The 12,824-nt window shown below is 36.0% G+C and overlaps 1 long non-coding RNA gene across 1 annotated transcript; it reads left to right on the forward strand.

Moving 5' to 3' along the window:
- Window positions 1-772: 772 nt before the first annotated feature.
- Window positions 773-2,797, forward strand: LOC148691815 (uncharacterized). The gene is made up of 3 exons (XR_015955292.1): window positions 773-817; window positions 1,224-2,095; window positions 2,503-2,797. It is a non-coding gene; the product is annotated as an uncharacterized LOC148691815 (long non-coding RNA).
- Window positions 2,798-12,824: the final 10,027 nt, after the last annotated feature.

Genomic DNA, 12,824 nt, shown 5'->3' on the forward strand with positions numbered 1-12,824 from the left:
ATTCTCGGTTTTGCCTATGCTACTCACATTCAGTCTTTTTCTGTGCGTTCCACAGCCCTTGATGTACACGTGTTGGTCATTGTTAGGAAGGGAAAAGCTCTCGGCTTTTCCTTTGGTTTCCCGAAGAATCTCTTAGTTGTCTCTTAGAATCGCGAACCACTCCGTTCGACAACATCTCATCCTTCTTCCTCCTTCAGACAACATCTCCCCTCTAGGCTCCTCCCTCCGTCCTCCTCCTCCGTTGGCCAGCTTCTCCTCCGCTCCTTCTCCTATGTATTTTTTTCATCTCTATTTTTCCTCACATCCCTCTTGCTTTTACCAATTACCACATATAAATACAACATAATCTTTACTCTCTCGCATATCCTTCTTCCCGTTTTCTCCCAGAAGGAATCAACGCAGCCAACCTCTACCCATCAACTATCGCTGCCTACCTGCAAGGTATGTATATCTATCATATCTCAAATCCTTTCTTTTAATTGAATTTTTTTTAGATTGTTTTTATTTTTCTATGTTTGTATATTTTATTTTCGGGTTACTGTGTTCTGGGTGTTTATCAATTGAATTGCTCCAACTAATTCAGGGTTGTAAATTTGGATTCCAAATAGGTTTTCAATGCAAATTTCATTTTTGTCTTTTGGGGTTTTGATTCCAGGAAGATCCTGAAAGCATAGCAGGGTAACCCTCTTATTTTCATTTCTTCTTCATCAACACCCTAATTTGATTTGATTATATCTACTTATGATTGATGTGGTCAATTTATTGTGTTGCAGATTAACTTGAACTCTCATATAATGAGGTTTTCTTGGCGTTAAAGGTATGAATCTTTTTGTAATGTTGAATTTTCTGTGTGGTAATTGAACCTAGTTTGTAAAAATTTCAAAACTAAAACTGAAGTAGTTTAAGCTTCTTCTGATTTTTAGCCAAAAAGGCTAATGTTTTCTGGTAAGTTCTTTGAATCCTACATCTGGGAGTCTTTTTTTTTTTTTTTTTTTTGGAAAAGCTGTGTTTTTTGTTTTCTTCAATTTCTGTATCTCATCATTTTCCTACTTTCTACTTGTTTCCTCAGGAAAAATAATTAAAAAGCAAGGAAACCTAGAAATTGAGCATAATTTTATTTTAATTTTTCTGATTTAAAGAGGAAAAAGTTGGTTCTTTCATTACATGCATGATTGGGTGGTATTATTTTATTAAAGATCGCATTTTTATTGATGGGTTATCAGGTCATAGGCTACAAAGCTTCGAATTCAGGGCAGTACCCTTCGTAGAGGCAGTCAGAGCATCTTGGCGGGCTGTGGATAATGGGTTCTCCGTCATGGATTCTGTTGTTGAGGATTGCCCGACTTGCGAGGAGCTCAGATGTGATGGTACAGGTACAGTTAGTTCTTGGATTGTGGGATTTTGTTGATTTTATCTTCGTATAAGAACAATGTTACTAGGAAATTGATGTTTGCATTATCTATATGAATTGATTGGTTGGTTAGCATTTGTGTGCATTGGAATTACACATTAAGCAGGGAAGAAGATAATTTTTTTGAGTCGAAAGTTCATGGTACAGAAGATGAAGATGGCAAAAAAATTGTTGCTTTTCGGCTTCGCCACAAAATTTATGATATAAAGGAATTAATGAATTACCAACCGTGGTCTAATTGTTAGGATCTTAGTTCTTGGTGTGCTTGAAAAATCAGGACAAATAGTTTCTTACCAATGGCAATCGTAGTATGTAGCTTATTTCAGTATCATTTCTTATGGGAGTGGAAACCTCAAATGATATTAGAATGTACGTAAGAATTGAGTTTTTAAATTGTATGATCCTAATGAATTGAGCTTTTAAAGGATGTAATCATAACCAAAAGTAAGTTTTGTTTTCTTTGTATGCTAAAACTTTCTCTTGAATTATGTAATTGATTTTGTTGTTTCTCATTTGGAATGTTGATGGGTTTGATAGCTACTATAAGAAATAATAATATAAGATGTTATTGGAACAATTGGGCTTAGTGGGAGTTCAGATGAGAACGGAGAAACTACATTCGATGCTCTGGTCATGGATGGCGTAAGTAGCATTCACGTCACGCATGTGATCAACAAGAAGCAGGTAAGCATCATCCTCTTCCTTCTTTTGCTATGATTGGTTGTATAAAGAATTGAGAAAAAAAATTGAAAACAATTATGTATTTTTGAGTTCACTTAAGAGTTGAATCCTTCGTTGGTTTATTTGTATTCTGTGCTCCAGTGAAAGCAATGGACACACTATGGAATTGATGTTCCCTTTAATATCCATATAGATAAGGAATTGTTCCTTTTATTAGCAATTATATGAAGTAGGCATATTATGGAATACAAGTTCTACATTCATTTAGTAAATATTGAGTTTATTTTTATCGAATAATGACATTTGATTCAGGTTTAAGCTTCTTAGATGTTTGTATTTTGAAAATTGATTTCACTGGTCTTTTAGGATTTTTTTTTCTTTTTTGCTTACATAATTATGTGCTACTTCAGGGACACCTATTGTAGTGGGCACATCTTATGAGACTCAGAATGACGACTGCTCCTTCTTCTTCCAGATGATCCCCTGCTTAATGGTCGTGAGTTTGAAAATCTTTGGTAATGATTTCAAAACAAAGGAAATATTTGTTGTTAGTTTCCACACACAATTAATGAAGGTTTGTTGTAATTTTTTTTCCTTTGTTGGATATGTTCTAATGCTACGTTTTCTATTGTACAATTGATGGATTGTTCTCTTATCACTCAAAATTTTCAATTTGAATATCAGATGGGTTGGAAAGCTCCTTTTCACAATTTTGTAAATAGATTAATTTTTTATGACACAATCTTCCATATCTTTCAAACATAATCTTCCATACAATTTTCAATCTCGCATCAGTGCGTGGGTTGAAGTTTGTGACAACCCGTCTCTAATTTTACGTTTTTATTAATTTTAAAAGCATGAATTTACGAAAATACCCTAGAGGTAAGGACTTTGACTTCCATTGACCAGGGGTTTGAGAGATGTGGGACTTTTTTTTTAGCGTATCCTCGTAGTACTTGTTGGTACGAACACATAGGTGAAAGCCGTTTGTGAGTCCGGATTATAACGGTATAGTTATGGACGTTTGAAAATGGTTATTTAAAGTTTAGTTATAAATTATTTGAATTCCCGCCTTGTGGGAAGGTGGCCCAATCAGATTTGTGTTAGTAAAAATGACTAATTAGATAAAGGAGCGAGTGACCAATCAGAATGGAAGGAAAAAAAAAAGAAAAGGGCAGCAACCAATCAGAGAATGGGAGAGAAGCTCCCAGCTTCTCCTTCCTGTGCATAACCCAAAACCACCTTCGCAACCTTCCATTTTCTAAGGCCAATTTCGGCGAACTTCAATGGAGTTTTTCGACGCCACCACCACCATCTTGAAGCTCTCATTCCCCCCTACGAAACCCAACCAAGAACCACCTTTATAAACCACCACGTGTAGCGGGGCGAAGCCACTAAATCCGACGCGTCAAAACCATGTCCGGTCACTCTTTTCAATTTTCCGGCGAATCCGCAAAACAATGGCCAATGCCACCACTTGGGCTTTGTAGCCCATCATCCTAGGAGAAAATCTCAACCAACCTTGACCCCGTTGGACCACTGTAGATGACAAATCGACGCCGGGAAGCTTTAAGCACCCGCTGGCTTTGTGGGCAAAATTGCCCATCTTTCGTCCACTTTTGGATTTCGTGGCAGGTATGAAAGTTGTTCCTCTCTTTGAGATCTTCATTTCTGTGAAATTTGAGAATTTTTAGAAATAGTGGAATTTTCCAGCGAACCGCGGAGGCTCGTGGGTCGAGACTCCATCTGACCTTTCGAGGCTAATTTTGAAGCCCCGATTTCATATTTGACATCCATTTAGTGAATTTATGATGTTTAATATAGTTTCATAGTTGACCACCTAGTTGGCCATTAAGAGGTCTTTGTATGAATTGACAATCCAACCGTTGGATTGTCACCAATTTTAATACATTATGGTATGTAATATTTGAGGATATTAGAAACTTACAGATTGGAAATCTGACGTACAGATCTTTCCAAATTGGATTTGTAAGCTCGTAAAATAAAACGTTGACTGCCACTTGAATTGGCAATTGGTGGAGATCCAACCGTTGAATCATAATGAAACTTTAGTACTATGTTCTAGAAGTATAATGTGGATCTTTAGAAGTTTAGGATCGGAAATCCAAGATGCGGATCTTTCGGATTGAGTTACGTAGGGTTGTGGACCTTACCGTTGATCTTTGATTGAAGGTTGACTTTTGGTCAATGGATCTCAAATCATTTTATAACGTCATTGGGATGTGTTTTATGTAAATTACGAGTTCTATGGATAAGAGTTCTTAGACGTGACTGAATAATTGTTCTAGGTGAGGATCGTTCGTGACGTCTCGATATTCGTGCTTAGGAGTTGTAGCGTAGACCTAAGGTGAGTGGGTCTTTTCCCTTCTATCGTGTGTGTGTGTGTGTGTGTGTGTGTGTGTGTATGTAAGATTGACATCTCCACAAACTTTTATAAATTGAATATTTCATATGATTTATGTGAATGCTTTGGAGGACTAGTACAAACTACGAATGACTTGATCCCTGTTTAGAGTACATAGGCAGTCTAACGAGACGTTAGATGCAGCCATATAATAAATGAGACTAAATAATTGAGACAATAGCCTTGTTTGGGGAATTGAGCAACGTGAGGGACATTGGTGGAAAATGTGAGATTTAACCCTATGATTTGGTGGTTAAATGTTGGTCATAAATCACTGTGTGAAGAATCAAGAAATTGAAGTAAGGAAACGTAAGTAATGATAGTTAATTAAACTAGTGTCTAGTTGGGCTTATCACCTATAATTATTCCCGAAAATAAATAGTTTGGAAGTGGGGCATTACAGATTATGCTTTTCACGCCATGTTATATTTATATATTTGGAAACACTATGTTATGGTTGAGTTTTAGATTGCATCATGACATATCCATATGTATATTATCTGCACATAATTACTATAAATGCTTTGAAGTGCGAAAAGGAACACAGGATGCACAGGTAAGTTCAGGTGAGTTTATAGTGTTACTCAAAATGATCGAGTTATAGCATGACTATATTTATGTTCTAGGCAACTCCGACATTGTCGTACATGTTGCAATCATAGGTAACTCCGACACTGTCATACAGGTTGCCCATGAGTCGTACATGTTATGTTGACATGCATTAAGAGCTCATAAACCTGCACCCCGGTGTTAGTGCTCCTGCCCGTGGCCAAGGCATAGTCCTTCACGTGATGTTCATCTCCTGCACCTTACCGTCACCTTGGATCTAAGGTAGGTGCACAGTCCTGTCGTATAGACCACAATAGGTGGTTCCGACTCGTAGGTGACCCGCGATTATTCGCACAGTCTTCACGTGATCGTAGGACTTGAGCGTATTTATTTACACCCAGTCCTGTCGTACAGACCACTTTAGGTGGTTTCGACTCGTGTGCAGGTATACTTATTGAGCTATTGATAAGTCATATAGGTCACTATAGGTGACTTCGACTTATGTGCTAGCATTGATTGATGAGATATGGATAAGTCGTACAGGTCACTATAGTTGACTCCGACTTATGTGCTAGCATTGGTTGCTGAGATATAGATAAGTCATACAGGTCACTATAGGTGACTCCGGCTTATATGCTAGCATTGGTTGATGAGATATAGGTGCAGTCATACAGGGCACCATAGGTGATTCCGACTTGCGTGCTAGAATGGGTTATTAAGCACATGATTATTTATATTGCTAATGAGATGCTGAATAGTGGTATATTTCTGGATTTACTGTTAGTATACATTTGATTTCATACTTCTACATAGTATAATTTTCTGGAAATTATACTAGTGTTACGGCAAGGGGCTACTGCCTTTGGTAATTGAAATTGGTTTGAAAAGTTTTGTTTCACTCACTCACATTTTCTATTTTTGCACCCCTCCAGGTTCTAGCAGCAAAGTTCTGTATCAACGAGCATCAGTGGCACTTTTCAATACAGATGTTTTCTTATGATGGTATAATCATTATCTTACCTTACTGTACTATACCTATACTCTGTATCACTCGTGAAATGGGTCCAAACTCGCTCACCGTGCACTCATGTACTTAAGCACTTTTAGATTTTAATTTATTCACATTTTATACATTATCACACTTTATGGCTTCGTCACCTTCCAGGTGTCGGTCAACACGGCTCGATTTGGGGTCCTAGTGGACATTCCGGGTCGGGGTGTGTCAATGTTTCTAGTGATTACTATAAATACCATTATAATATTGAAGATTTTGATTTTTCACAACAATTATATGCACTTAAGTCTAAATACCATTATAATATTAAAGATTTTAAATTTTCACAGCAATTATATGCACTAAAGCCTAAACCAACACACCCCCCTCCCCATGTGGTCAAACTTTGTTTGGTAGTTTTAATTAGTTTTGAAGGGTTATGTTGGTTGAGGACCACATGATCATCTATTGGTTAACGGTGTCAGTCTTTAAGGTTGATTTGGAAAGTATTTTTAAATAATTAAAAAAATATTAGAAAAATATTTTTGAGTATCAAAAGGAAGCACTTCATCTTCACATGTAAGTGAGAGGTCCTAAGTTAGATTTTCGCAAAAGGTGAATTTGAACTACATTATTGCTGACTTATTGTGAGGTTAAGTTCATCCCTCTCTCCTTTAGTGTCAAGGATTAAAATATCAGCCGTGCAGATAATATCATGCCTCCAATTTACTGATATTTCGGGGGATATATTGTTATCGTTTTAGGTATCAGCAAAAAATTAACAAAAATGACAGATATAGGCATTGAAACACATAATTTTGGTCTAAAACTTTCATAGATGTTATGTACATTATCAATGAATGTATTGAACAAATAAAACTCAAAATTTACTAATAATAAGATACACATATGATGAAATATAAGTGGTATGTAATGCGCGTTAACGAAAAGTTTTCTAATAAAATGTTTATTAGAATGAATAAACCATGCATAAATCCATAGTTTGTTTAAACATTAGATTACAATTTAGATAAGTGTCCAACTACATAAATGAAGAGCTATTATGAGGTTCAAACAAAGAGGAACAACCATCTAGATTCATACAATAGTCATACCAAGTCATGTAACCCGAGCAGTTTGTAAGCCATGTTTGAACATGGTGCACATATGTCTTTCTTGAGCTCCCTACTATCCTCCCATACATGGGATACTTAGGATTAACCCAACTAGTAGGTCCATAGTCTGTTTCATCATCTTGAGCTCCATAACTAGTTCCATTATAATCAGACATGACATACCCATAACCATCATAAGATTCATTTGAGTTAGTACTAGGTCTAGTTTTTATGCTCATAGATCCAAAACTGATCGCCATTTCATCTTCAGATGGATTGATTGGTTGGCTTCTTTTCCCTGAGTATTGCTTCCCAATTGCGCCAATGCCTGCTCCAGCTTCTCTGCATCCATGATCCTCATCTTGGGTGGCATGAGTAAAATCAGCCTCGATAGTAAATGGGCTATATTGTCTTCTTTCTTCATTACCTCCTGATCCAACATTACTTCATCCATCATTATTTGACGAATTGGATGAACTTTCCTTTTTACTAGTACTAGCATCGTCTCTCAAGGGACGTCTTTGACCTTGCCGAGTGCCAATCATATCCCTTTCAAATGATGAAGTATCTCCACTCCTAACATCTTCGGATATGACTCTATCAACATCAACTCCTTCTTGGGCAGCATGTTGTGCTATAACGGCATCAGTGTTGCCTTGCTCATCATCCAAGTGAGTTGTCATAATCCATTGTTGAATTGGATTATTATCATCATCAGATGGTTGCCTTGCAATGTCAAGAAGGTTTATGTAGTCATTTTCTGCAACCTTGTTCATTTCGGCCTCTTCATCACGTAGCTTAAGTTTCATATTATAATAGCAAAAAACAATCTTTTCCAGCCTAGTATATGCGAGATGGTTCCTTTGTTTCGTGTGAATAAGAGCAAATGTACTCCAATTTCGCTCACATGCCGATGATGATGTTGTCTGTGACAATATACGCATAGCAATTTTTTGCAAGTTCGGGGCAGAATCACCATGAAGATTCCACCATTTTGTTGGGGGGATCGATTTTCTTGATTTGACGGTCATCTCAGTGTGAAATGTCTTTCTATAGTCTCTAAAATTTATCATCTGGATTCACAATGTTTTGTGTTCAGTATGCATAAAACTAAACTTAATGAGGAAGACATTGTTTTGTGTTCACTTACCTCGGCCCCAAATGCTTGCAAACCTCTATCTCTAGTTGGATTCAACCTCTCAAATACGCGTTAGAGTCCTGAAAGTAACTCTTTATTATGGCCAACCCCTGTTTCATATTGATATCTAGGGTTCAAGTAGTGGGCTACAAATATGAAGATTAGTTAATGCCTATTGTATAAATTTAAAAATTGATGCACGTTTTTACTAAGAGATTAAAACATACCAGCTTGATGTAATGGACGAGATAATGTGACATCCCATCTGTGATTGATGATTTTGAGAATCCATTTTTTTTCCCTTCAACTTAGAAATCTTCTCTTTCATTATGTGAAACATATTATATAAGATAGGCATTGTAGGAACTACCTCTGTGTCAACAATTCGCAGGATGCTATACAAAGGCTCATAGATGGATTGTACTCCTTCCATAGCATCCCAGAATCTATGATCAAGGCCTCAACTTTCAATTCTCTTCCCTTCTTCTGATTCACTGAATCGACTATTATACCATTCCTCACTTGTAAAAAGTTGCCTCAGCCTAGCTTTCTTATTTAAGATGTTATTGATGGTGATGTAGTTTGTCGCAAACCAAGTTGCACCAAGTCGACCAAATCTCCTTGACAGAAGATCCTCATTTGAGCCAATAGCCAACCATGATTGTAAATGTAGTTGGTTAATTTCCTAGCTTTATTTATAACATTAGCCACCGACTCTTGCTTCCCAATATCTTCAAATATTAGATCAATGCAATGTGTAGCACAAGGAGTCCAATAAATAGGATACCGCTCCATCATTATTTCTCTAGCCTTAACGAAGGCTGAACCATTGTCGGTGACAATATGAACAACATTCGACGGACCAACCTCTTTTATGACATCCTTCAACAATTTGGCGATGTACTTTGCATCCTTGGTTTTATTTGAAGCATCCACTGATTTCAAAAAAATTGTTTTCCCATTTGAGTAGACCATGAAATTTATTACGGACAACCTCATCAGGCCAGTCCATCCATCACTCATGATGGTGCATCCATACACGCCCTAATCTTTCTTTACCTTTTCCACATAGGCTTGTATGTCTGTGTGTTCCATATCTAAGAACTTATGCTTTATTTCATACGGTGATGGTGTGGCTACGCCTTGACCTAATATAATCGAACTCATATTAGCAATTGGTGTGTTTAGAATATTTAAGTTCAAGAAAGGAAAGTCATAAGGAATAAAGCAAAACCTGCTTGTTGGGCTGCAGCAATCATGTTCTTGAAACGAGGGGAACTTGCTTTTTGAGGAGCCACATTCTCAAGTATGAAGAATTTGCTACAGTATCTTCCAAGTACCTCTGCTGAGTTTCTAATCATGCCTTTGATTGTTCTCTATTTTACTCTAGTGTTCTTGTGTGGCATTGGTACTGGAGGAGATTGGAGTGGGTCTCGAAGGCTTTGAGTGCGACGGTATTGCGGTTGACTACTACCACTTGCTCCCCTTGCAAATTGTTTGCTTCCCATTCCGTAAACTCCTCCTTGTCTAAACCATTCTTCTTCCTTCGACGCTCTAATGGCAGCAAGGTAATCTTCTTTCTCCACAGGGTGCATGTCTGGAGGATATGCATATCCATCCTCATCATCATCATCATCAACAGGATTGCTACTTTTATTGCCTATGTATCCCCCTCTTGTTATAGATCTTATGTTTTCTTCAATAGATTTCTTATGTTGTTTGCTAGACTCTTTATCTTTTATCCATGCAATTACCTCATTCTTAATATCTGGTGGTACTTCTTTACACTTTTATGTGGATCAAATCCGGCCAAATGATACTTTAACTGTGTAATTCCACCACTTTGAAATATGGATTCACAAAACGTGCATATTGTGCCATGTTTATTGCCTTCTATTGGAAGAGCATATTTCCATGCCACATCAAGACCACCAGGCACACTAGCTCCACTCGGTCTACTACTACTTGCCATTTTTAATCTATCACACTTAAATATATTAAATTAACTTACAATATCAAATCTATCACAAAAATAATACAGACCATGAGGGAGAGCCACATACCTAAAACAGTAGTCAAAGAGAACTTGCAAACAAGGAAAGAAGCTCACAGATTAAATAAAAATTGAAAAGCTCACAAAGAAAGAAGAGAAGTGAAGATTTGGTGCCCCAAAAAAAGTAAAATAGCCTCTGATTTAAAGAGGGCTTCTCTCATGATAACAATGGGAAGTTTTGGGGGTTGGGGGACAATGGTATATGGCCTTTGCAGACATTATTTTATGGATTCCATTTGGATGATTCTCTGGCTTTGATGGAAATAAAGGTAGTCAGATTTTTTTGGAGGTATATGGGCAGTGCATTGCATATTGCCAATTGCCTGACTGTAAAAAGTGAAAAAGAAACAACCAAAAAACAAAACAAATATTAAATGATAAAGAGTTTGACAAGAAGCTCAGACACATGTGCATCATTTTCTTGCGGGTATTAAAGATATATTTGACCAGAAATTTAATATTTGGATTTGTGTATTTCTTTCTCTTCAGATAAGACACGTATTTCCTCTCAATTCATTGTGCATAGATTCTTTATAGTAATAATTAATGGATACTCCAAAAAATCTTTTGAATTGGATATTGCCAAAAGCCTTCACACATATCTAATCCCTACCCACATACCTCCAAAAAATCTTTTGGGTTTCAATTTGTTTCAAAACTTTTGAATTTTTTTGGGTTTTGTTATAGGTATCGGGAAATATCGAGAATATCAGCAAAATATCAAAGATATCGCACTTATTGGGGATATATCGTCGAGATAGGGGAAGATATGACCTTACCCCCCAATATCGGTATCGACAGTTGAAAATATCGATATATCGGTGTATCGGCCGATATTTCAATCCTTGCTTGATGCAAATAATATTGTTTCTTAAAAAAAAAAAGTTTTTAGTAATTTAAAAGTACTTTTCAAACGAGCCCTTAGGTTTTTTAGAGAAAGTTTATGACTTCAAATTTTAAAAATAACTACTGATAACAATAATTAAGAAAATGAGATTGTTTACTAGGCCAACTTGTATCATGTGATTTGTAGTTGCAGTGTAACTTTTCATCTAAACTACTAAAGTGCTATTTAATAATTATTTCGTTTTTTTATTTTTTATTTTTTAAATTGAAGATTAAAAGGTGAAAACTACTCCAAAATTTGGCTTTCAATTTTAAGTTTTTTGTTTTCAGTTTTCAAAATGGCTTCCAAACAGTCTAAAGAGAACATCTTTTTGTCCACCGTTGTTCATACTTCCTCTAGTTCGAACTGAGCTTAAATAGGAAAGTAAACCGTTCTTTATACTTTCTTTGGTCTTTCTAATATTATCATTATTCTAAACAACTTAGCTACGTCATAACAAGTAATTTCATTATGTGTTTTGAGGTAGGGGAGTGGGCAGGATAATATACAATCGTTGGAAGATGGTTTGAAATTTTGCTTTTTCTAATTTTCTAAATAGTCGAAAAACTATCTTTAGAATTTAATCTCGACTTCTAATTTTCTGGTAAAACTCTGATTTACTTAAATTTCTAATACAATGATTGTTGTTGCACTCTTCTGTTTTACTTTTATATATGCCCTTGTTTTATGTTTATGTTCCAAAGAAATTTATTTTAATTATATTCTAGTTGAAGTTCTAACATAGTGACGAATTTTGCACTCTTCTGTTTTACTTTTGTATCTGCCCTTGTTTTAGGGGCCATGTTTGATAGAAGTTATGTTTAACTGAATTTCGCATTTCATGCCCAATTTAATTTTGTTGAAGGTTTTTTCTTACAAGAGAATATTATGGTGAATCACCAAATTTTACGCCGAGTCCTCATGACCAATTTGATTAAACCTTATCCCTATTCAACTGGAGATTCTTGTGATAAGAAACCTCTATAATTATTTATCTTTATATCCAACTGGAGATTATTCTGATGAGAAATAATAATTATTTTTACAAGTGAGATAGTTCCAATGGGATTATTGATTATTATATATATTTAGACTATATAATATTTTTCAGAATCCTTCCACAACAAGCTGCTATGAACTTTACATGGGTTATGGTTGGAATTTTGAGACCTAGCCCGCCTACTTCCTTAGCAAACTCGATCTACATCCAATTTTAATGAATTTAATTTAGGAAGAGAAGTTAACTCCAAACATGAATCATGATAAACTACACTCTTTAATTTACTAACTTGAGGCCGGATTGAAAGCAATTGAATTAAGTCGAATGCCAAATCATTGTAACTTTTACGTTTAGATTAGAATATTGCTCGGACTAAACATAACTCCTAAGATTTCATCATCAACTAATAGCATCACTGAAACAACTTGATGCCTCATCAACTAACACCATCATTCAAACAACTTGATGCCTGAAAAAAGACAAGAAATCCTAAAAAAGCAGACGAGTTCAACAACTACATCTCATTGAAATCCCATCAAACCAGGGCTTTCAAGGATGTCATTGAAACAAAA

The sequence above is a fragment of the Pyrus communis genome, chromosome 13, assembly GCF_041283825.1.
Source record: "Pyrus communis isolate YQ-2024b chromosome 13, ASM4128382v1, whole genome shotgun sequence".
Taxonomy (NCBI): domain Eukaryota; kingdom Viridiplantae; phylum Streptophyta; class Magnoliopsida; order Rosales; family Rosaceae; genus Pyrus; species Pyrus communis.